The sequence below is a fragment of the Python bivittatus genome, unplaced genomic scaffold, assembly GCF_059951505.1.
Source record: "Python bivittatus isolate LINGU-HERP-01145 unplaced genomic scaffold, Pbiv_v1 ctg000020_np1212, whole genome shotgun sequence".
In the NCBI taxonomy this organism is placed as follows: domain Eukaryota; kingdom Metazoa; phylum Chordata; class Lepidosauria; order Squamata; family Pythonidae; genus Python; species Python bivittatus.
In genome coordinates this window covers 110,816,424-110,840,503 of record NW_028277030.1, presented here as the reverse complement: position 1 = coordinate 110,840,503, position 24,080 = coordinate 110,816,424, and the positions used below count along the sequence as shown (strand labels likewise).

At 38.2% G+C, this 24,080-nt stretch overlaps 1 protein-coding gene and 1 long non-coding RNA gene across 5 annotated transcripts in view; one reads left to right on the top strand and one right to left on the bottom strand.

The window, feature by feature from the left end:
• LOC112543287 (uncharacterized) overlaps positions 1-8,137 on the top strand; it is a 102,924-nt gene extending 94,787 nt beyond the window's left edge. Inside the window, exon 7 of one of the 2 annotated variants that reach the window (XR_003086631.2) lies at positions 6,106-8,137. This is a non-coding gene — a long non-coding RNA (uncharacterized LOC112543287). Of the gene's footprint in view, positions 1-6,007 lie in introns of both variants that reach the window. The other variant, XR_003086627.2, reaches the window with a different exon arrangement.
• ESRRG (estrogen related receptor gamma) overlaps positions 1-24,080 on the bottom strand; it is a 439,525-nt gene that overhangs the window by 388,177 nt on the left and 27,268 nt on the right. The gene's annotated exons all lie outside the window — the stretch shown is intronic.

Below are 24,080 nucleotides of genomic sequence, written 5' to 3'. Positions count from 1 at the left end.
ACTTTTTATAATTATAGAAAACAGAAAAATCTACAGTATAAGTTTATCTAACCCCTTTCAACAGCCATCCCATATGGGTGATGAATAGCATTTGATTTGGTGGGAGGTAAGTTAAATAGGCAAATTCAAAAGGCTGCTTCATTTAGAATCAGCTGAAATGCTGCCATTTTTACCTATGCAGTTATTTTTATTAAATCCTACATTCTTATTCTGCCTTATTCTTTAATCAATACAAAAGGAATAGAAAAGGAAAAAACGATGAGAGAAGAAAAAAGAAAGTACTGTATAACAGCAACTTTGCACACAATCATAGGCGAACAATTTGATCTTGGATTAGTCCATAACCAAAAGAAGAGTCAGGTGGAATCCATCACTCCCATTCAACAGACAGTGACTTCTTGACCATTACCTCATGTGAGAAAGAGGTACAAAAAGTTGAACCTTGATTTCACTATAAACAGGGCTTATAAAACAGGATAAGCCAATGTTTCTTCTTGGGTTTTTTTTTTTTTTTTACAACTCCTATCTTATTTGGGAGACTAGGAGCCCAATACAATAAGCTAAAAAAAATCCTGGTTTGTTTAGGTAGTCATAGTAGCATCTTAGCTAACAGCTTCATGTCAAAGTCAGTGGTAAGCCAAATCCAAATAGTTATGGCTATGAGCAACAGGAACCCATCCAATGTGGTGTAAAATTACAGGACTACTAGGATCAAAGGAGACTCTGGCTCAAACATCCATTGAAGTATGAAGCCGTCTGAGTGAACTTGGAATCAGTCAGCCTGATTTATCACACAGGACTGTATTAAGGAAAAGATAATGACAGAATGTTTCTTATGATTTAAAAATGTTAGTTTAACACTTTTTTTCTAAGGATCTGTATTTCTATTTGTTATTGATAGTTTATAGGATTAAACTGTCCTTTTATATTTACTTAGAATGAGCATATGAGTTTTACCTACCAATAAATACAATCTTCTGTAACATTCATACATACATGCAAACTACAGATTACAATGAGATCAGAAAGCAAAGCAAAAGAAAACAAAACAAAAAATAAAAATTCATAGCAAAAAAATTATGAAACAACGATTAATTACTGCTAACAGTAATTTAAGAAATTAATTCCTGGAAAGCATTATCTCTCACTTCTGTTCCTTTCCATAGTTTCTGAGTTGTATAGGAAACGTCTCTCTCTCTCTCTCTTTCTCACGTGAATATCTATGGGAAACACTGACCTACACTGAATTCTACCAACCCCTATAGAGTCTACATTCGCTGGCTTTATTTCTACCAACCCCTATAGAGTCTACATTCGCTGACTTTATTTCTACCAACCCCTATAGAGTCTACATTCGCTGACATTATTTCTACCAACCCCTATAGAGTCTACATTTGCTGGCTTTATTTCTCTACAGGTTTTGTTTATCAACATCACATTTTAAAAGCACATTTACTGTACATGTAAAACCCTAGTCAAATTCATTAACAAATTCTCTGAAATACTATTAGGGAATAATAATTTAAGATGTAGTTACTGCATACTTAAGAAGCCCATAAACCCTGCAATTTGCAAAAAGAAAAAAGAAAAGATTGATCACCAGAAACAAAGAAAGAGGTGCAAGACTTTTGGGGCTGTTCCATTTTAACCAATGTGCTGTCATCTGAACCAGCAGCTCTTTCTAAGAGAGATGGGATATCTCAGCAATTTAAGTACTATTAAAAGCTTACTTTGCACTGAGCTTTGCTGAAATTGTACATTTGATGGTATAACACATACTGTTGTTCACTTGCTGCTGTCTAATTCACAGTGCTATAAATATGTTTGCCCTTTCTACTAAGCCTGCCTAAGGGATTAACAACCCCCCCCCCCATGTTCAGTTTAATATTAACTGCATTAACTTTGTAGACTGTAACATCCTGTTACAACTCAAACAGCCTACGGTGCAGTATGGATGACTTAATACAAAAATTTTCATGCAAAAATTATTTCCTTTGGGACCCTAAACATAACTTTCGGAAAAGGGGGTGACTTTCTTCACCTGCCTTAGTAAAACAAAAACAAGAGTGAGTGAGTGGCTGGAGCAACTCAAAATTTCATTCTCCAAAGACAAACAAAAGCTGAGCAACAGACTTTTTCTGAGAAGGCAAACCAACAACTCAATATTATGGATATCTTAATAAATCACAGTTCAATAGGATTGACTCCCGTCTACAGGATACATTCCAAAAGTCTCATCCTACTTTTTTTTTGTAAGTTCTAATTCCATTTTTAAAAAGTAAAGTTTTTGTTTAATTTGCAATATTTGCAAATCATAATGGGAAGTAGAGCTCTCATTTTTAGAGAAGCAAATGAGAAAATTTATTTATTTATTTATATGTCACATTTATATAGGCGCCCATCTCACACAAAGTGACTTTGAAGAATTTCACGTTAGGAAAAACTTAAGCAGTGTAAAACTCCCTGAGTTGATCAACAAGAAAAGCCAAATCCCTTGACTTGCCTCACAAATAAATTTAATCCCATACAGAAGTGCCACCTTTTATTTTTCCTAGCTATACTTCTAACAGTGTAGAGGGATACAAATATTGTGGATATCACACTATAGTTACCAAGAAAAGAGAATACATGTAGCTCAGGGTTAAACTGTGGAGTCCTTGAGGTTCTCTGAGCTTGGTTGTTTTCTTGCAAACGTTTCGTTAACCAGTGGGTAGCGAAACGTTTGCAAGAAAACAACCAAGCTCAGAGAACCCCAAGGACTCTACACTATAGTTAACCACTGTTCCCTGGAAATGTTGTGCTGGGAAGATCCTGTGAGTTAGGCTTTCAGTGCATAATGCTGATAATGGCTCTCCTGAACTTGTGCAACTCCTAGCATCCCTAACCACTGGCCATGTGTCCTAGGAACAGCAGGACAGACAATTCAGCAATTGGAACACCATATTTTGCCTACAACTTTAAAGCCAAGCAGCAGAAGGAGAACTATGAACAGTTGTTCCAGCAGCCCTTACCTCAGTCTCACAGATGTTCTACATTAACAAAAGAAAAGTGGGGAGGGACATTAATATTTATTCTCTAACCACTTGTCTCCCTTAATGTCAATAAATCAGTATATCCAGAATTTTCTCTTCATATAATTAGAACTGGGGTGTGTTCAGCTGCATGCATGCACATGAAGAATGGAGTGAATCCAGAAAACATTGTTTCCAGTTGTAATGCCATCACAAATGTCAGGAACAAAAAGCTGCCGCTGGGGCCAACCAATTACTCCAACCTATGATTCTACTGTGAAATCAGCAGCTGCTGAGCTGGCAACATCTTTGGATGTGAAGGGAAAAAGGTGCTGCAGGTTGACTAGAGACAGGAAACTAGCACTTTTCTGTACCTCCTTAAAGTAGCTTCTTAAAATCCTCCATATGTAATCTTGAAAAAGACACATTTGGTGCTATTTTAATTCCCCAGGCACTCCAAAGAAACTTTTTGTCTTTGAATTCCAACCCATGAACAGCTGTACTAGCTGGACTTCAGTAAGCCTCATTTTTCAATTTCAGTCTTCCAATTCACCTAATTTAGCAGACTGTGTTAAAGATTATTGCAATAGTATATTTGAAATAAAGCCATCTCCCCTTAAACTGTAGCCCCCAAACCTTAGACCTTGTTAAAACTTGGACAAAGAGGATAACACTTGTAGATTTTACTTGCTACAAACTTTTGTTTGTTTTGTTTTCAACAACTGAACACCTTGAAGACCCTGCTGGAAAACATTTACAAAGAACTGAAATGTCCTGATTGTTCAGTTACTTTCACATTATTTTCTATACTATAGTTCTAAATAAGAGATTCTATGACACATGCTAGAAATACTGATTCCACACAAAAAAACTTGTGTTGCCAATCAATTACAATTTTAAACCATTCTAAAACTATTCTGTGTTTTCAGACTGTAACTGCAGCTTCAGATGAGCTAAGCATTTATAAATAGCATATTCTATTGATTAAAGTAGAAAAATCAGCTAATCAAGAGGGGGCACAAGATTAGGGTTCAACAGAAAGCAATAATAGACCCAAGATATTTGTACTATGTTTGTCTAAAGGAAAGGTATCCAGCAAAGATCACTCAAAGTGGAGAACTGAAAAAGCAGGTTTATTTTTTTTTTCACATTCCTGAGAATGATCCTTTTTTCATAATTTGAAAGTAATGCCAAGCACAGCACTCATAGTTAAAGTTGCACTTACTTGCTAACTCAGTGAAAGGCTATGACTTACCTGCATAAATGGAAAGAACTAATTTACTAAAGAAATGCCCATGGGCAAACATGTTCCAGCTAATGAAATGTTCAGGTTTTGCACGATTAACCAGCTGGAGGGGGTGGTGAAAAACACAGGGCATAAACTAATAAGTAAAAAAAATTACATTAGTTCTCTTTTTACACTCTTCCATGAAAAATGTCCTTATTTTAATTTGGTCTCTGTGAAATGAATGTTCAAAAAGAGAAATCTGAATAACTTACCAGAGGGGGAAAAAACTGAAATCAAGTCGGGCAATTGTTCCTTGCCAAATCACATCACAGGAAATGGCTCAAGTGAAAAGAAAGACAGCAGTCGGTTTTAGAACAATCACCTTACTTACATAACAGATACTGTCACTTGTCATACAGTTAATATCTAAAACAGAATATTACAAAATGCATTATGTAAGTTGAAAACTGTGATCAGCCTTTGTCTCCATTTAATTCTTCAACAGTTTTCACAAACCTAAGTACCATAATTTAGTTCGGGGGAAGGAGCGGGGAGAGAAAAAGAAAGAATGAATATCAAGATGCAGATACATTTTATTCTAATTGCATCCAGGGTACAGTTTACTCCAGTATTGACTATGGTACATTTTAAAACTCATGAACAGGCTCTCAGACTGTTTAGCCCTGTTAGGTTCACTGGTCAACTCATAGTCTATACACCAAACAATACTCCATGGGTGGATTTCCAGAACAAGCTTTTCACTGAATTTCTGCCCAAAACAAAAAGCCACATTTCAACATTTGGCTAATAAGAGATCAATGAGTTGATACTGCTTAAAGGCAACCCAATTTTACTCTCCATCCATCCATAATAGTTACACAAGCATGTAATTTAATTGAGAAAATGAGAGGTTGCGTGGCTCTTTCTGAAATGTCCTCTTTTGAAATTAATGCATTGGGCTGCATTAATTATGAAGGTAAAGATTTTTAAGAAAAAAAATAAATGTTGATTTCAGATCCCCATAATATTTAATCAGCCAATAATAAACATGTCTTTTTTCTTCATTGTTCCTTACAGTACATGATGTTATTTACTTATCACTTTAACTTTGCTATAAAATTTGCACCTGTGTTTGTTGAGTAAAAGCCAAAGAGTTCCTCTGAAAGAAAAACAGGAGTTATTGGTATACCTGATAAATTGGCTACTATATCAATATTACTTTTTTGTGTGATGGAATAAACAAGATCTCTCAAGATGCTACTTAATAACATACAGCAATAATAATTTATTTAGTCTGTATGTACTTTTTTGAAGCTTATGAACTAATGTATTTATAGCAGGCACTTGAGTCAAGAGCTTCAGTAACTTTTAGGGTTTCCATAAACTGTAAAAGCTGCAAAAGGCATTTTTGTTAGCTGCAAAAGATGATTTCTGTTGCCAATAAAAGCACAAAGAACTTGCTGTTTCATTTGAAGACATCCCATTAATTTTAATTAATATTTTTCTTTTACTAATCTTTTAAAATGGTTTGTGAGTCCTCCCATATTTGGCTGAGCATGCAATCCATAAAACAATTAGCTGTTCAAATAAATATAGCTCCCTTATTATTCATGAATAATTTGCATATATACCCCTTCCAGACTGGAGACCCAGATACAAGGGAAGGATTAAAAATAAGCATATATTGCACTTGGCAGCCATACGTAGTTTGTTTCGTCTGGATGTTTACCATATGTGCAATTGAGTTAGACTCTCACTTTCTTTTCAGGTGTATAAGAAGAATTGGGTTCTGCAGGTCTGCTTGCTAATTTGAAGTGCCTCCTTCACCCTGATAAGAGCCTTCTCTCTAATCTTGTCTTAATACAGGAGGTGTTTCACAGGTCCCCACCACGTCCACCACAACATCATGGAGAAAACCCACCTTTTTTTCTACAAAATGGGGGGAGATCTTACAGTTTTTGCTCTGGGCTCCAAATGCACTCAAGAAGTAGTGAAACAAAGAATGTGTCCAGACTAGAAGCTTTTAGAATTACCAAAGGATATTGTGTAACTATTCTGCCTTGTTATGGTATAGTCACCCAGAGTCTCCCATTGGGGGGAGATGGGCAGGGGAGAAAGTAAATAAATAAATCAAGCAAGCAAGCAGGCTTCCTCAACCTTGGCAACTTTAAAACGTGTGGACTTCAACTCCCAGCTTATGCTGGCTGGGGAATTCTGGGAGTTGAAGTCCACCCGTCTTAAAGTTGCCAAGGTTGAGGAATCCTGGTATAGAGAACAGACTGCAGATCTGCAGAAACACAAGAGGATTATGACTAAAGTATAACAATCCCAGGACCCTGATAAAATTCTGTCAATGAAGTGGGGCACTCATTTAAAAAGGCTCATCTGGAAAAAAGCTTAGTCAGGCAAAGATAAAGGGAATACATACAGACATTGAGACCATTGGTCTACACAGCTTAATATTAGTACTGCTAGTACACTCAGGTAGCTTTCCAAGGCCTTTCTCAATCCCAAGTACTACTGACTGCCCGTAAAGTCTAGTGGTTTTGTTGCTGGCCTTGGCGCTGCATGACCCACCTTCAATCTCCTCCTTGGTGACTTCAGGCCATTTCATGTCATTCCAGACTACCTTACAGGTTTGCTGTGAAGAAGAGGTAGTTAGGAGAAATCTTATATACAATGTTTTGAATTCCCAGTGAGGAGCCAGAATATAAATGCAATAAATAAAGTTTGAATTGAAGAGCCTATTATCTGGAAACAGTAAGAATGTAATCAAGCTCAAAAGCATGCCCTGTTAATTAATGTCCAAAATAGTTTAAGTTTTATAAAAATGAAATTGGTATTTAATAGAAGTGCCTAACGTGTGTGTGTATGTACATATATATATCCCATACACACAAATTAAATTTATAAAACTGTATCTTGATAAATGTAGCTGGAGAATGTTAAAATGTTATTCAGAATAACATAATCTATCAATTATGGATAAATCTAATTAGCTGAACTATGCAAATTACTGGAATTAAAAAAGAACACATAACCATATAGGGCTGTTTCTGAGAAATACAGTTTACACCATCCTCCCTTTCAACTTTGAATATCAGTTTAAATCTGGCTTTTCCCTATATCAGCCTTCTTTCAAAATAGTATATGGGGTTATATTTAAAAAAATAAAATAAGGATATGTAAGGCATATTCAACACACATAACCTCACTAAAGTGTATACAGTGAACACGGCCGGTTTTTATTTAAAAGAAAGGTATATCATTCCCTGCCCCCATTATCACACCCCTCCTTGTGTTCCTCAGTCATCCAAGCTGAAATGAACTGACATGACCTCTCACCCTTATATAGAGGAGATAACGGAGACCTTCTAAAATTGCAGACACACACTGTGACTGATTGGGGGTGTTTGTAAACAACTATGGAAAGAAGTCTAATTATAGTCCTTCAGTGCTAAAATTAGAAGGTCAGTCAGTTCTAAAAAAGGTTTAACTAAGTGAGACAGGACAGTGACTATTAACATAGTGGTAAGAGAAGAAGTCTGATAACATGGAGAGATGAACTGAATCACCTGCCATTCAAATTTCTACTTTAGTGATCTTAGCACTTTGGAATTTATTTGCATGAAGAAATAACTAAACATGGTTGCTTATTTCTGCTGCTTCAGAAGGCTATTATGCATTAAGATGATACATTAATGCATATATGAAGCCACAACTTTCATTTTCTGTATGGTAGTAGAAAGAAAAAGAGAAGGTAAGTGCATTGAGCAATCCTAGAGTTGGGTCCCCAAATAATAAGCTATTCCCTTTTGGGGTTAGCAACATTATGCAAAAATAGTAATGGAAAGAAATTAAATGCATGAGATTAGAAAAGGAAAATAGCTAAATCTAATTATCATCAACACCATCCGCTATGGCTCTTTATAACTTTCTGCCCTTACAAACAATGGTTTCTTCTACCATATCCATATATTATTTCATGCTTGCAATTGTTTACTTCATTTTTCCTATTAAATACAATTACCTTAGGCTTTAAGGCATGAATGTTTTTATTCATATTTCTCTGTATCTTACAGTCTAACATAAACTGCAAATCATTTGTGTTTTCACCCAAGAACAAGGCATTACAGTATCTGTATACAAAAATATGTGTATATTTATATTCCCATGAAACTCCTGTATCTTCATCATATTCCTTATACATATATTGATTAATTCATCAAACAACCAAGTGGACACAGCACATCCTTGTCTTATTCCTTGCTCAATGCTGAATCATTTGCCAAGCATTTATTTTCATAAATACTTTATTGCCATGCAACAAAACCCACCCCATATCTGAACAAAATATTCCATAACACAAGCATATTCACTACCCTACACTAAAATATATATAATACATTTTCTTTCTCATATTCTAACATTTCTCAGTGACCAGAGAAAGATCATTATCCACATTACTCTTCCCAAATTTTGTTTGTCACATCTTACAACCTTTCAGTTGGAATTCTGCCAAACTTAAACTGTAATTTTTGCATTCACTGTTGCTAACTTTCCCTTTGTATAAGGAAACAACAATAGCATTATTAAAATAGCTAGGCTATTTCCCATCCATCTGTTCATGTAACCTAGCAGAATACCCCCTCCCCATCTCATTCATCCAGAATGTTGCACAATTTTTCCAGAATGCATTTCTGGTTTTTCCATTATCACTTATCACTGGAGCATAACATGCAACTATCACCAACCTATGGATTTCTACTTTCATACATACAGACAACAGCCTGAATAACACCAATTCATACTTTCTGGCATGTATTTTAGCTCTTCCATTCATAATTAAGCCTACACGTCCACTTCCCTGTATTTATTCAGGGAACCCACTCCACAGTAAGAAACAATCTTCAATCAGATCTATTATACCCTTCCCCCTTTTTTTAGTTTCATAGACATAGACCATTTTCCTTCCTTCCTTCCTTCCTTCCTTCCTTCCTTCCTTCCTTCCTTCCTTCCTTCCTTCCTTCCTTCCTTCCTTCCTTCCTTCCCTCCCTCCCTCCCTCCCTCCCTCCCTCTTTACTCGTCTATTCAAAGCTTTCACATAATGCTTTTTAGTAAAACAGAGAAAGTATAGACTTGTTTAGCAGCCCGAATCACATCACTGATACATACATCATTCCCTGCTGTTCAGTAAGTACAGTATCAGTCAGTTTTGACACATGTTGGCCAGTATGCCAGAAGCACCACCAAAGCCCATTTTTACAAGCACAATTATGTTGCGCTATGCAAGCATGGAACTTTAATTTTGATACTAGCCTGTACGCCAACATTCCGTTGCCTATATCGCAGCAGCTAAGAGGCGTGGGTACTGTAGTGACATGCGTTTTCCCCACATTCAAATGGCACATCACTGTAAAGAGAAGTGCTGCATCAGACAGCTCTGTCCCTGGCTAGAGCTACCTTGACCAGTTCTTGTTTTGGTAGTGCTGTTTGGGCTGAAAGAGAACCAAGATAGAGGAATGTCACTCTTTCAGTGATATGACCATCTGTTTGCTTCCCAAACTGGGGGTGGGGAGAGGGGAACCCACACTGTATCTTCTTAAAATTTCATATGTTCAGTATATTCCAGTAACAGAAATGTGTTTGGGCAGAGAATTTCAACTTCTCAACACCTTCTTCACATTCTAATGGGTTCCATCATAATTCATGGCCATTTAGCAGGTAATGCTGATGACTATAGTCTACCTACATATCAAAGGCTCCAATTCCAGAAAGCCTGAAGGACAACAAAGGGTAGGTTATTTTATGTTCGCTGAGCATTAGGGTTGATTCTGGTAGGTATAGTCCAACGTGGTCCTATACTCTATTCAAACTCTATTCTAAACTGTATTCTCATCTAAATTCAGTTTTATTGGAAAGAGAGCTAGAAGGCTTTGGAACCAGTAAACATCTAAATAGATTAACCCTTTTATTCAATTAAAATACACTAAGCATAATGTTGGAGACAAACTATATTCTTTCCTAGTAATTCCATTTCTTCCAAATTAATGTAACTAATCTGTAATCATACCTGGTTTTGCATCAGTTTAGGAAACTTAAATATCAGAACTTAAGTGCAGCAGAACCAGTTATTTTGGCTGAAAAATAAGTTTGCTTTTAAAAAATGCATCAAAATGCTTCAGGTATGAAAGGATAGTGAATTACTATTGTAATGCAATTAACTATCAACTGAAAAATTTAATACGTAGATTTCATGCACATGAAACAATCCTCACAATTCCATACTTCTAGAACACAGTCTCCTCATCGGGGACCTCTCTTAACTGTCTTTGCTAATCTGATCCAAATTCTGTTTGGGTATCCTTTAAAATCTTTTTTTTTCAGACAGCTAGAATCAGCTATAAACTTCATCAGCCTTTTTTCCCCTTCAGCTGTTTTTTTTTCTTGGAAGGTGAGTAGATAGGTATGCATTTACCATTTTACCTGTTGCAGAATTTTTGGAAACTTGAAAACTGCACATTTTGTTTTTGCTAAACCTTGAGGTCTCCTAATAAAAATATTGGCTTAATAAAGATTTTCCCCACCCCCACTTCAGTCTGATTTGTTGTTTATGTAGGTAGAAGAGCATTTTAATTATTAGGTCAGATGAACAGGGCCCAGCATTAGTTCAAAATTATTCTTTGGTGAGTCCTTTCCTCTATCAGTACGTTCTTGCTGGTCTCATTTCAATCACTGTTGGAAATTGTGGATTTTTCCTATTACCATCATTGGACAGCTGGATCCATGCTTTAAATTTCCCATAATGCCCAACAGAGAAATCACATTGTGAGCATTTTGAGATTTTAAAAGAGAGGCTAAATCCACATGCATAGTAGTAACAATACTGAAAGTAAGAAAAGAGGATGAGGGGGTCATAGACAAGCTCTACAAGGCTGTCAGTGTAATATTTCTGGCATTTTTCCATTACAGAAGAGATACCATAGAGGAGGCTCACACAATCAGACCACAACACCTAAGATTCCCTCAATCATATAAGAGCTACTCCAAATGAGCACTTAACATGTACATTCAAGAATGGTTAAATAGCCCTTTTGTTTTCCATAAGTGCAACCACCACCGGTGCCAACCATTGCAAAGCTTAACCAGTTTCAGCTGGAAGGGAAAGAGCAAGAGGCATTCTGACTCCGGGAGGGAGAGGCTGGTGGCAAACTGTAATTCTGCAGCCCACTCCTTATTGCTTAAAACCACAGAAGAAAGGCTGTCAGTTTACAAAACTATAGTACAATTTATAACTACTAATTAGAGCTGTCACTTAAGTAGATGTTTCTGTAACCATTTAAAGGCAAGGGGTTTCTTCAGTGCTCGGAATGGAGCTAGGATGGCTTTAGCATGTGAAAAGAAACTGTGGCACTTGGCCAGGTTGCCCAGCTGTTTTCTAAGTATGACAGGTGCCCATTTTTTCCATTTGCTCGTGGAATGCAATATGTCTTCAAACAACATTTTTGCCAACTTGGCTGATGCAGTTATATTTCAAAGATCCAGCAGGCTAAAATGTATACTTCGCATTGTTTTGTTTGACATCAACTTCAGTAGCTTCCCCTTCTGAATTCAACCCCAGTCCTTAGTACTTCAAATAACAAATTGTAAAGATAATAGAAATGCATTCTTAATGAAAGTAGACAAGCTTCAAACAAGCAACATTCTGCCAAAGGAATACCTTGCCATTTCAGAAGAAGCCCAGTCCTTGCGAAACTGCAAAATACTTCAGCTTCCATACAAATACTGTCTAACAAAGTTATAGTCCATCTCAGCTTCCCAATATGAGTTAAAAACATTAAAAACAAAATAATGCTTTATTGGAAAACTACATACAGGATACTGTTGTTTTTTGCAGAGGTATTTTCAAACCACACTGTTATCTGGAATTGTCCCTAGCACCAAAAATACAGTATGTGCATGACCGCTTGTATGGTGTTGTGGAAAATGAATTCCAACCAGAGAGAGAATCACAAACATTGTACAGTTCCCATGGCACTATGGTGATCGCTAAAATAATTCTTCTGTGTTTATTTAATCAATGTGTTACTCACTTCAACTGCCAAAGCAATTCTAGAAAATAAGAAACAAAAAGACAAATGCAGTAATATAAGAAGCAACTATATCAGACCATGTCAGAGAATAATATCATATTCACAGCTCTATGCACGCATAAATGACAAGTCATTCTGAAATGCTCCCCCCATGAACTTGTGGGAAACATTAACAAAAAAAAAAAATAGTGGCAAACATGCCAACAGAGAAAACATGGGTTAGCTTATTTAATGCTAGAATATATAAAATAAGGTCAGACCTTGGGAGGGTGGAGAGTGGTAGTTAACTAAACAAATACAATTAATAGTTTAACCAATTGTTTCAACTAGGTCTCCCAGTTATCCCTCTGAACAAGCCAGTACACACCCTGGCTTGCATTTCCAGCCTGTAAGAGGCACATTAAACCAGGAGCTTCAAGTCAGTTCAAATAATAAGCTTTACATTTCTGGTTAGTTTAGCTGCTTCCACTGTCTTGGGGTGCCAAGCAGACTACCGCTATGCTTCTTCTGATGGTAATGATCATGTCCCCAAAATATGGCTTATAAGTCTATAAAATAGTCTTTATGTAACCTTTGGATAGCAAATGTATCTAATAGCAAACGTAAACTTGAAAAATTAAAGTATACATACATTCAAAAATCCTATCACAAGTGCCTATGTAACCACCTATTTATTTATGCATTTGATTTATTCCCCACCTTTCTGCTTAAATGGGTTCATAATCCAACCCCAAATTCTCATGCAATTGGTTAATAATGAAATTCCAATCATTATTTTTAAAGTACTTGATAGTGAAAGTACATCTTAAAATATATATTTTGTTCTGTTTGAATGGACATAATGGTAGAGGATATGCAGCTGCTTAATGCTTTCATCGCTGTAGTTATTGTATAAAAAAGGGGAAGCTACAGGAGATGTGCAAGCTATTCCTGTGCTGGCAGCATAAAAACATTTCCCTCAAATCATAACTGAAAGCATAAAAAGAATGTGAAGATGACATGTGTGAAATGTCAGAAGTCTAAACTACAGGGAGAGTAAGATAGAAAGCTAATGTGGAGTAGTGATTAAGGTTAAAATTAAGAGACAAGGAAGGAGCAGGGAGACCCAGGTTGAAGTCTACCTTGAGCTACGGAAACTCACTGGGTAAGTTTGGGCCGGCACTCACTGTTGCCAAGAAAAATGGGCAGCAGTATGTGCGCTACTCTATGCTTGTAAAGTGAAGTGGAGTAAACGGAAGGAGGGAGGGAAGGAAGGAAGGAAGGAAAAAACTGCAGGGAACGCTTCCATCGATGAGCAGAAAGCAAACTAGCTAGATTCAAATAATGCAGCAGGTGCTTCACAGAGCATTTCACTGGCTGTGTACTAACCATCCATGTGTAAGTGCTACAGATACTGCAAATTTAGGCATGAATGCTCCAGGCCATTAGCAGGTGCTTTGAGCAGTCATCCAAATCAAAGCAAGACAGTGGAAAAAGCCAACGATTAGTTAACAGAGGCTGCAAAAAGCATAAACTCCAATAAGGGCACATCAAATGTTTTGCCTACTTGTAGAAATAACCTGACAATAGGGTGGGGTGGGGGGGCAGAGTCTACTGTACTGCTGTGCAAAGATTTTGATAGGGTTTTGCTCTTTTGTTCATGGGCCCCAAGATGCAACTGTGGCTAAGAAGCTGAGATCAGCATTGAAATGTCCTAAGGTGGTTAGTGACAAGACAGAAAAGAACTTCTGGCACTTGGGAAGAATACTGGAGCCATTTGATAAAGCTCTGCTTGAGCATATGAGGGTTGCCCTGTGGGTGTTGTCCTGAAGAAAGCTCCAGGCAAGAAAGCTGATTCATCACTTGTCACAACCAGAAGGTGCGTCAGTTAATGATTTCACTGACTCTTCAGAGTTTTGTTTTATGCACATCTTTCCCAATCAGCTAGATGCCAGCTCCCTCCAGCAGTAGTTAAAGCACCCCAATATTGAGATAAATCCATGGATAAGCATCCACGTGCAAGCTCCAGCCTCCACAGTACCACTCAAAATATACTGGCAAGTTTTTATTAACCTGCATTTTTAAAGTCCCATTAATAATTACATGTTTTGGTTATTTTATTTTTTTAAGCATTTAAAATTAATTAGGAATCAGACATTTCTCAAGCAGCAAATAGATTCTTAATGATGGTGTCAATCCCTATATACACTGATTTAGAAGAATGGAAAAACCCAAGGCTTTGCACTCATAAGAATCCCTTCAAAATGTTCAAGGAAAGGAGGTGTCTTCTTGTATGTATGTAAACTTGTGTATTTTGAATACAGCATATCAGGTTTTCCTTGACATTAATGGCACAACCCACACAGAAGTTCTTTGTATGAACTCAAGAACACACAATCAAAATTTGGGAGATACATAAGATATATATGTTCCTGTTTGATGAGTAAAGGCCTCTACATTTATTATATTTTAATAATGTACCCCAACTCACACTGCCAATCTGACTGAAGAGCAAGAACATGCTGTCCATGCCACCAGTGTCCATATGGACATATATACACTCCTTGGTGCCCACCAGACATTCTGTCCACTTGACTCACACTCTCTCTCACTTTTGCTTTCTCTTTATTTATTTATGTAGCTTTAAAGAACACCCACCTCTGATTGCCTTACATAATAAAAAAACAGAAGAATAAAATAGAGAAACAGATTATATATGCCCAGAAAAAAGATACAAAACAGAACACAATCTTATAGGGGCTCACCAACCACCCTGCCCCAAGGCTGAGGAAACAGCCAGATTTCCAGTGCCTTTCAGAACTTCATCAGGAGCCATACAGATCTCTAGGGTAATACTGTTCCATAGGACAAACACCACAATAGAGAAGGCATGCCTCCTAGGCCCTGACAGATAACAGTATTAAACTGAGGGGAATGAAGCACTCCACCTGATTTTACTAGGCAGGCAGAATCTATTGGATATAAGCAGTCCCTCAGATACCCAGGGCTATGCCATGAAGGGCTTTACAGGTGGTAACAAGCACCATGAAAGCCAAATGACAACTGGTACAGCCAACACAGCAGTAGTGTTACATGGTTATAACATAGCATGTGCATCACTGCCTGCGCCAGCACATTCTGGACCTCCTGTAGCTTTGGAATGCTTTTCAAGGGCAGCCCCATGTAGAGTTCATTACAACTGTCCATTCGTGAGGTGACTCAGGAATAAGTGACCATTTGGAAGGCCTTCCAATCCAGGAACAAGTGCAACCAGTGCACTAGAGGAATCTGTGCAAAGGCCGCAGCTGCCACCTGCTCTTCAAGCAGGATCTGTGAGTCCAAACCAGGGGTGGTGGTGGTGGTGGCACACCAATCTTGAATATGGAAATGCTATGCCATCAAAGATGGAAGCTCCCAAGGACTGGGGCTTTCACATCAATGTTGAACAAGTAAGGGGCTGCAGACTTGTCCTCTCTGTCTTATCATCACTGACTGAACTAACCACACAGAAAGAAGAATAAACACTGTAGCATGCCCATGAGTCCCAATCCCTGCAGTTTGTCCAAAATTATACCATGATTGAAAATATCAAAAACTGCTGAAAGATCAAGGAGTCCAAGGACGGATGTTCCATCCCCATTCCTGCTCCACCAAACGTCATCAACAAACACAACCAACACCATCTCAGTACTATACCCCAGCCTGAAACCCAACTGGAACGTGTCCAGATAATCTGTTCCCTCTAGGATCCTCTAGAGCTGTTGTCTGATCACTTCTCAGGGGAAGGTTACAGACTGAGCAAAAAATTTCCCAGATCAGTGAGTCCATTGATTGCTTCTAGAAACATACTACCACCTTCTTCTAAAGTTTCCAATTTTAAAGAATGAAATTGGAAGCTGACTTCATATTTATTTATTTATTTATGACTTTGAGTCCATACACATTCTAAGAAAATAAACATGGTGATTGCGGCTCAGTACTTTGTCTGTAATGTGCCCACCTGCCCATAAAAAAGGTAGTACATTAGACATTATCTTGAAGAGACAGAGATGGTAACAAGAAACCATTTGTTAACTTCCCTTCAAGTCAGTTTGTATTTTAGAGAACTTATATGACTGCTCATCCTAAATACATAACCCTGGACAGTTAACAATTCACAAATATATAATATACAGTATATCCAAGACACCATAATAAAACCACTGCACGCTAACATCCCAGCCCAGTACCTGGGGGAAGAACCAGATTTTCACAGCCTGCTGGAAGGACAAGAGGGTTGGGGCTCTCTAGATCTCAGGGTGGAGGTTATTCCAAAGAGCAGGTAGTGCAACAGAGAAAGCACATCTCCTAGGTCTCACCAGATGACATTGTTTAATAGAAGGGACCCTGCCAGATCTGGTGGGACAGGCAGAAGTCCTTTGTAATCCCATAGGTTACAATGACCATAAAATGCTCTCAAAGTTTCCAGTGTACCCATGGGCCCAGAAAAGTATTCCTGGTATAATAAATAAACAGATTTTATGAGCATGTGGGTATAATATATATGTGATTTCTGGAAACTCTAGCTTTTCCAGAGACACATGATGCAGTTCTACTGTTGTAGCTAAGGTTAGAATGCAAGTGTAAGTGTAAGAGTTCCTTGAAGGAAGAAAAGGTACTTCATTTCTCAGAAGTAAGTACTATTGAGCTCATACATAAGGCTTATTCCCTAAGACAGGATTGTGGCCTTCTATCATACTGAGCATTAAACAACATCTGTGGAACTACAGTGATATCAGTTAACAATTTAGTATTCCAATTAAGAAACGTATTAGGCCTCAATAAATATTCCCAAATATTCCAATGGTAGATTAATATGATAATGCTCTAGAAGTCACCAAAATAACATCCAATTACTTTAAAGAAAATTAACAAAGCAGTCATTTGTTTTATTTGTGCTCCCCTACAACAGATTTTGGAACACATTGGTCTGTGCAGCAAGTCCCACAAGAGAACAGTTGGCATTGCCAAAAGAGGTTTATAGGCACAAATAAACAGGTGGCATTCTGATCGTTTCCCCCCTTTTCTTGGACCACAAACAAGGTAATGCAGTTAGAACAAGGTCAAGTCATAAAAATTCTCCCTGCCCCCACCCCTCACATAGTACCCAAAAGACAAAAGAAGCATAAATATTCATTTGAAGGATTTGTACAGTATTAAAATAAAGAGGGAAAATGCAAGAGAAGCTAATGTGACATTTTCTTTATATATGCCAACTTGAGCACCCAAGATAGATAGCACTTCAAAATGGTGACTAAAAGGCACAAAACAAATATTTAAATATTTGTATACTAAATCACGGAAACATATGCTGTGATTGCTCATAGCAGCTTAATACTAATTGAAACAAAACAGAAGAAACAAGGAAATACAGTATGTCTCCACTATTTCCACATTAATAGTTGTATAATATGTTCCAGACAAAGAATGCTGTCAAACCAATTGCTGAACTCTAAACCAGACCTCATGAGAATGATGTTCTTGAGGTCCACTGCAATGCCCAAGGACAAAGTATCTCTCAAGCAAAGGGTGACACTGGGCTGTATACTACTCCTATCCAACTTTTATTTAAACCGGATAGTCCAGGTGCACAGAAACCCAAAACAACACTTCACATTTCTAGTCAGTGGAGCAATGCTGGCTGGGGAATTCTAGTCTACATAACTTAAACTTGCCAAGTTTGAAAAACACCACTCTAGGCCCATGCCTTCCTGGGACTGCTGAGTGAGTTGCCCATGTCATATTGTACTGTTCTTCCTACAAAGATTCTCAACCTTTTCTAAGCAAATGCTCAGATAGACCAAACACTGTTAGGTCAACTTCCCCTTATCAGATTTAAACCTATGGTGCATGGGGTCACAAAGAGTCGGACACAACGACTGAACAACAACTATCTATAAAGTAGTGACATTTGTCTGGGAGACTATAGCAATTAGGAAACAAATCATATCACAGGTGCTATAAAAGCAGGCAGGCAGGCAGGCATATAAGCTTAGAATTAATTTTACTACTGTCACCAATCCTGTATTTTAATTGTTCTATTTCACTGTTTGCTGTTTGTGTCTGTTATGCATACCTTTTCTCTTCTCTCCTCTATCTTTGCTCTGAACTGAACTAAGCAAACAGAGAGCAATGAGGCAAGCAAGAAAATGGCTGAAATGCAGGTAAGGGAAAAAAATCATTATTTGGCTTACTCTCAGGGGGTAATGGAAATGAAGAATTTGTTCTCCATCACGATCCCTGTACCCTTTCAGTATTATCCAATAGGGCTTTTTGGTGATCCACATCCCTTTTGAAATCTAGACCAGGGAAAGGTACACTACAGTAGAACCCTTCCTAGCATGTTGCAGAACATTTGCAAGACAGTTTGAAAATAAGCTTGCCTGGATATATGAGTAGACTTCCACAGGTCTATTATTCAAACACCATTATTCGAGGGAATCTCAAGTATTATCTGGTTCAGTTTTTATGGATGATTTTGAGTTAACAGAGCTCAATGATGTGAACAAGATGGTTGGCTGAGTTTGTCTAACCTTTCAGCAACTAGTTTGATCAAATATATGTTTTCCTTATTGCAGAAGGGAGGGCATGCCCTATGGAAATTACAAGTGCTTTATTGAGAAAGCAAATGTTCCAGTTTTTCCAAAAGAAGGCATATTTTGACTTTCCTAAAGAAAATTAGCTTGTCCTAGATGAGATTATTAATTACAGACCAGTGACTAATATTCTTTTTGTGGGCAAAGTAATAGAGAATATGGTAGCTTAGCAACCTCAGTCAGTCTTGGATATCTAAATTCATTTCAGTTAAAATTCTGCTGAGAACTACATTGAGAGAAAGACAAATGCAATGCAATTCTGTTGATATTCTGAACCTCTGAAAGCTATCATAGAGCCCCAGCGTTAGAAGGAGGCATGTAGGCTATCAAGTCCAACTTTCTGCTTGGTGCAGAAATCCGAATTAAAGCATCCCTGACAGATAATGCTCCATGTCTGCTTAGATGCTTCCAGCAAAAGGAAATTCACTGTTGAACTGTTCTTAGTTACAAAGATTTGTCCATCCCTCAATTGGTATCTGCTTTCCCATAATTTAAGGCTATTATCTGGTAGTCTGCAGTTTGGGACAGAAGTGGGCGTTTCTTTTTATAGGTTACATCCCTTCAGGTATTTGAAGGGATAGTCCCCTTCCTCTGTTTTCTCTTCTCAAGCATCCAATGGGATTACAGAAATTATATTTGAGCAACTTCTGGTGAAACACCAATTCCCCATCTCTAATTTATGTACAATTGCTAGAAGACAATTCAGAGATTTAGTCTGAAGTATCAACAATATGTGAATGATACCCACGTCTACCTGTTTTTTTCACCCTGGATGAACATGAGCAGGAATAGCTCTGAACCAATGGTTGCATATCACAATGGGCTAGAGAAGTACAAATAAATTGAGATTCTAGGCTAGATAGAGGCACTGTTGATTAGTAGTTCATCCAACCAAGTGAATCATATTCAGCCTTTTTAGGTGACACTGAACTCTACTAAATGATCTGATTTGCAATCTGTGTATGCTGTATGATCAAGCATTACCATGGAAGTTTAAGCACATTGTAATAGTTTAGATCACAATTAAACATGTTGTAGAATCTTCTCATTTTGACTACTGCAATGCATTAGATATGATGGTACTGTTAAAAATGATTTAGAATTGTCCAGAGCAGGCCCCTGAGATTAACAACTAGAACTGTAATATTTGATCATGACATCATATCAGCTTTGTGGTTCATTTCTAAGCAGAATGTAAATAGCTGTTTTTAAATGTAAAATGACCTATACAACTTGAAATCAGATTGTCACAATCACCACTTTCTCCTGTATATATGTATCCATACCTCCTAAGATCCATCCATCCATCCATCCATCCATCCATCCATCCATCCATCCATCCATCCATCCATCCATCCATCCAGTCTGGTGCAGTAGCTGAGGTTCTGGGACAGAAACCAGAAGGTGGTGAGTTGTAGCCCTCATTTAGGTGTAAAAGGCAGCTGGGTGACTTTACACCACTCTCCGTGTCTCAGCCCAACTCACTTTACAGGGATGTTGTTGTGGGGAAAACAAGAGGCAGGAGCATTAGGTATATACTGTATGCTGCCTTGAGCTAACAAAAAATGAAGGCAGGATAAAAATTAAATACGTGAATAAATATCTTAATCAGAGGTTCTCTCCTAGTATCCCTATCTAATAAACCAAAGTAGGTAAACATGAGGAACTTTTTGGTAACAGCTCCTAACTGAAATAACCAACCTGGAGGGGTTTGCCTGATGCTATCTTTCTGGCCATTTCATCATCTAATGCATAACATTTTGTTCATGTAGGCCTTATAAGCCACTCCTTCAGTATATAATATCTGTGTTTTAATCTGCTTTTGCTAAGGTTGGCATTTTACATTGTATTTACACTAAGTTGGAGTTTACTCTTACATGTCTTATTTTGTATTACCTCATTAAGTTCAGTGATTTGTGGCTCAATCATTGCTACCTATTAGAATGGCACTAATCAGCATAAAGTAAATAAACCCATACGGAGCACGTCTGCACACTCTGACACCCACCTACCCCCAAACCACAACACATCTCCTGTTTTACAGTGCCAGACAGGTAGCAAAACAAGCTCATCTACTGCCTGACAAGTCTTACTGGGGTTGGTGGCATGCCTCTAGGTTCATGCGCCACAAATTGCATGGCCTTGATAGAGAGAAGCTGTTCATGGCGTTCATAAGACGTTCACAGTTCATAGTACAACAGAGGAGGTGGGCATTCAGAAAAGAAAAACAGGACAGCAGTATGTTATGAGTCTCAATGGGAGACTATTGTTTTTACAACACATCAGACAGCATTCTTCCCAAGAAGATGAACAAAGATCTCCTTGAAAGTTATATGTTTTTAAGTTTTCAGAGGCCATATGGTGACAGCAACATTGCCGTGTGATACTATTTAATGCATGGTAGACAGAAATTTAGTGCAGTACCTTAATTGCCTGTGACACATGTAAATAGTGTGTCCTAACATTCCTTCGAAGAGGAGCTAGGGTTCAAAGCAAAAGAAGCAATCTTTGCTTTAAAAATTAGAGTGCTAACTGCGTCTGTGTGTATGAGTGGGAGTGGGAAAGTGAGAATGAGAAAAGGTCGTTTCATCAGGAAGAAGCACCCTAAGCAGCCAGCTTGGTTTTGGAGAGTGTGTTTAATATGGGTATAGTTATATTAAAATACATTTTAAAGGGGCTCATTACACAAGGTTAGCCAACCTGTAACATGGATGGACACAGGACATGCAAGGGCATACCTGGCAGTGGCATCACTTGGAATGATAAAATCAGCTGCCCAGGAACCATTCTACTCCCAGCTTAGTACAGGTGCTCCTCTGTCAGGCCTAGCCCAAGGAACTCCAGGAGACAATGCAAAATCAGTTCAGCTATGTTTATTAGCTACAACCTCTAGCAAGAATCTTCCCAGACTGAAACCCCAGGTCCCAAGTCAGCCAGCCACAACAGTGTGAATTCCTCAGGGAGGTGCCAGTTTCATCCTCTTGTAGTTCCCACGCTCCTGCGTCGAGCTAAGAAAATGCTTATCTCCCTGAGCCTGGCCTTCATAATTCCATTTCATCACATCCTCTTCCCAAAACTCGGCAATAGCAGCAGCTTTATCTGCCTTGTTTCATACAGCTCAGCTAGTCAGCTAACAATTCCGCTAACAGGCCACTTACAACCTGACACTTGGGCAGCATCAATAAAAGGGGAACAGTCTTTAGTGTACCAAATGTTGGGAATTTGGGAGAGTCCTTTATATCTTGGTATGGGAATTAGTTTAGAGAAAAGAGGGCTTCTTCTTGTTGTTGTTGTTGTTGTTGTTGTTGTTCCAGGAGATCCAGACCATATCTTTCATTATCAATAAACTCAGTTTGAAAAAAAATGTAGGTGATTTTCTTGTGATGATGATTACATGCCATCAAGTCATTGTCAACTCTTAGCAACCACATAGAAAGATTTTCTTCATGGTGATCTGTCCCTAACCTGGTCCTTCAGCAATTCCAATGATGTACTGATTACTATTTTAACTGAGTCTATCCACCTTGCTGCTGGTGGTAGTCTTTTCTTTCCTTCCACCTTTCCCAGCATTAGAGCCTTCTCCAGAGAGCTAGGTCTTCGCATAATGTGTCCAAAGTAGGATAAAGAGAAGTTATTTTTAGTGAATCCCCCCCTTTTTTTTGCTTTGTGTGTGTGCGTGTATGTGTGTTTCATTTCATACAGAGGACAACTGCATCACACAATCCCAAATTCTATATGCTATAATCTGTATTTGGAAGGTGTCTTGAGCAGATTAATTTCTTCCTGTAAATTACTCCTCTATACATTTTTATTCTTTTCAACCCAGCCGAATGTTGAAAAGAAATTATGTAAAGGAGCTCAGGGATCAGTCCATTTGTCTATCCCTCGGCATAGGGCCAAATTTGGCAGGAGGAAGAAGCTGGCAAATGAAAGATTGGGTTCAGAAATGGGCTGGATATGCCTATGGGCTGCTGAGAAAAGTAAAACTAAAACCAAAATATTCTTACAATTCCTATGGGAGAAGTACTTGGAGGAACTGGCAACGTTCCAAGCTACTACCCATTCTACTCCACCCCCAATCACAGAGACCACAGGAGAGCATGCACATCCCATCTTATGCTTCCCTGTGCCTATGGTGACAGCCAGGCAAGCAATGTCTCCCCACACTGAAACATAACATAGATGTATGGACAGATAGATAGGACAGACATATTCAACTGCTGTGACGACCCACTGACCAAGTCAAGAGATACTCAGATCGGCAGCATTCGGCCTCAGCAAGGCCTTCTACTCCATGGAGGTGAGTTGAGCTCATATCACATGGCACCTCATCTTGCAGAGTTGATCTCCCTTGCCTTGATATTTCTAGCTGAAGTATCAAGACAGGGCCATTTTGAATCAACTTAGGCTGTTGTAAAAAGGGGACTGTGTGGTTTCATGGAGCAACTAAGGATCAATAGTTACTAATACTGATGGCTGTTCCTGCTTTGTGAGTATTAAGCAGCATGTATTACAGACTGATTGCTGGGGAAGGGGTCTATCACTCTCCAGTCCAGCTTTCCAAATGCATCTGCTTGAGTCTACTGTTCTACAGAAAGCTACACTACATAGGCCTAAGACCTGAACCAAGAGGTCTTCTTTTCATACATGCACAAACCTCTTTTTGACATACATACAGATGGAAATAGAAAGTACTCAATTCCAACACTGAGAAGCAAGATGCCACTTCACCTTAAAGATGGTTAAAACTCCAGTGGAAAAAAAGCTCTCTTCATAGTCCTACTGCTATCGTATCCAAGGTTCCAAGAGACACCATGGAGAATATAGCTAAAATTGCATACATACGTCATTTGTATACATTCTACCCATACAAAAGGAATTGCTTTCTTTTCAGGAATCCACAAAATTAATTCAGCAGTATCTGCAACTGTGCGCACACACAGACCTCACTATATTTTGAAGAATCACTGTAAAATATATCTATGTTGCCAAGTGTACATTTTTGGCATGTAGTGAATTGGGGCGATGCTCAATATCATAGTCAGTAGCAGAATTGGAGACAGAATATATTTACCTTCTGACTGCAAGGGTTCTGATCCAACTACTGCCTCCCAGAGGGGCATGTATGTGACAC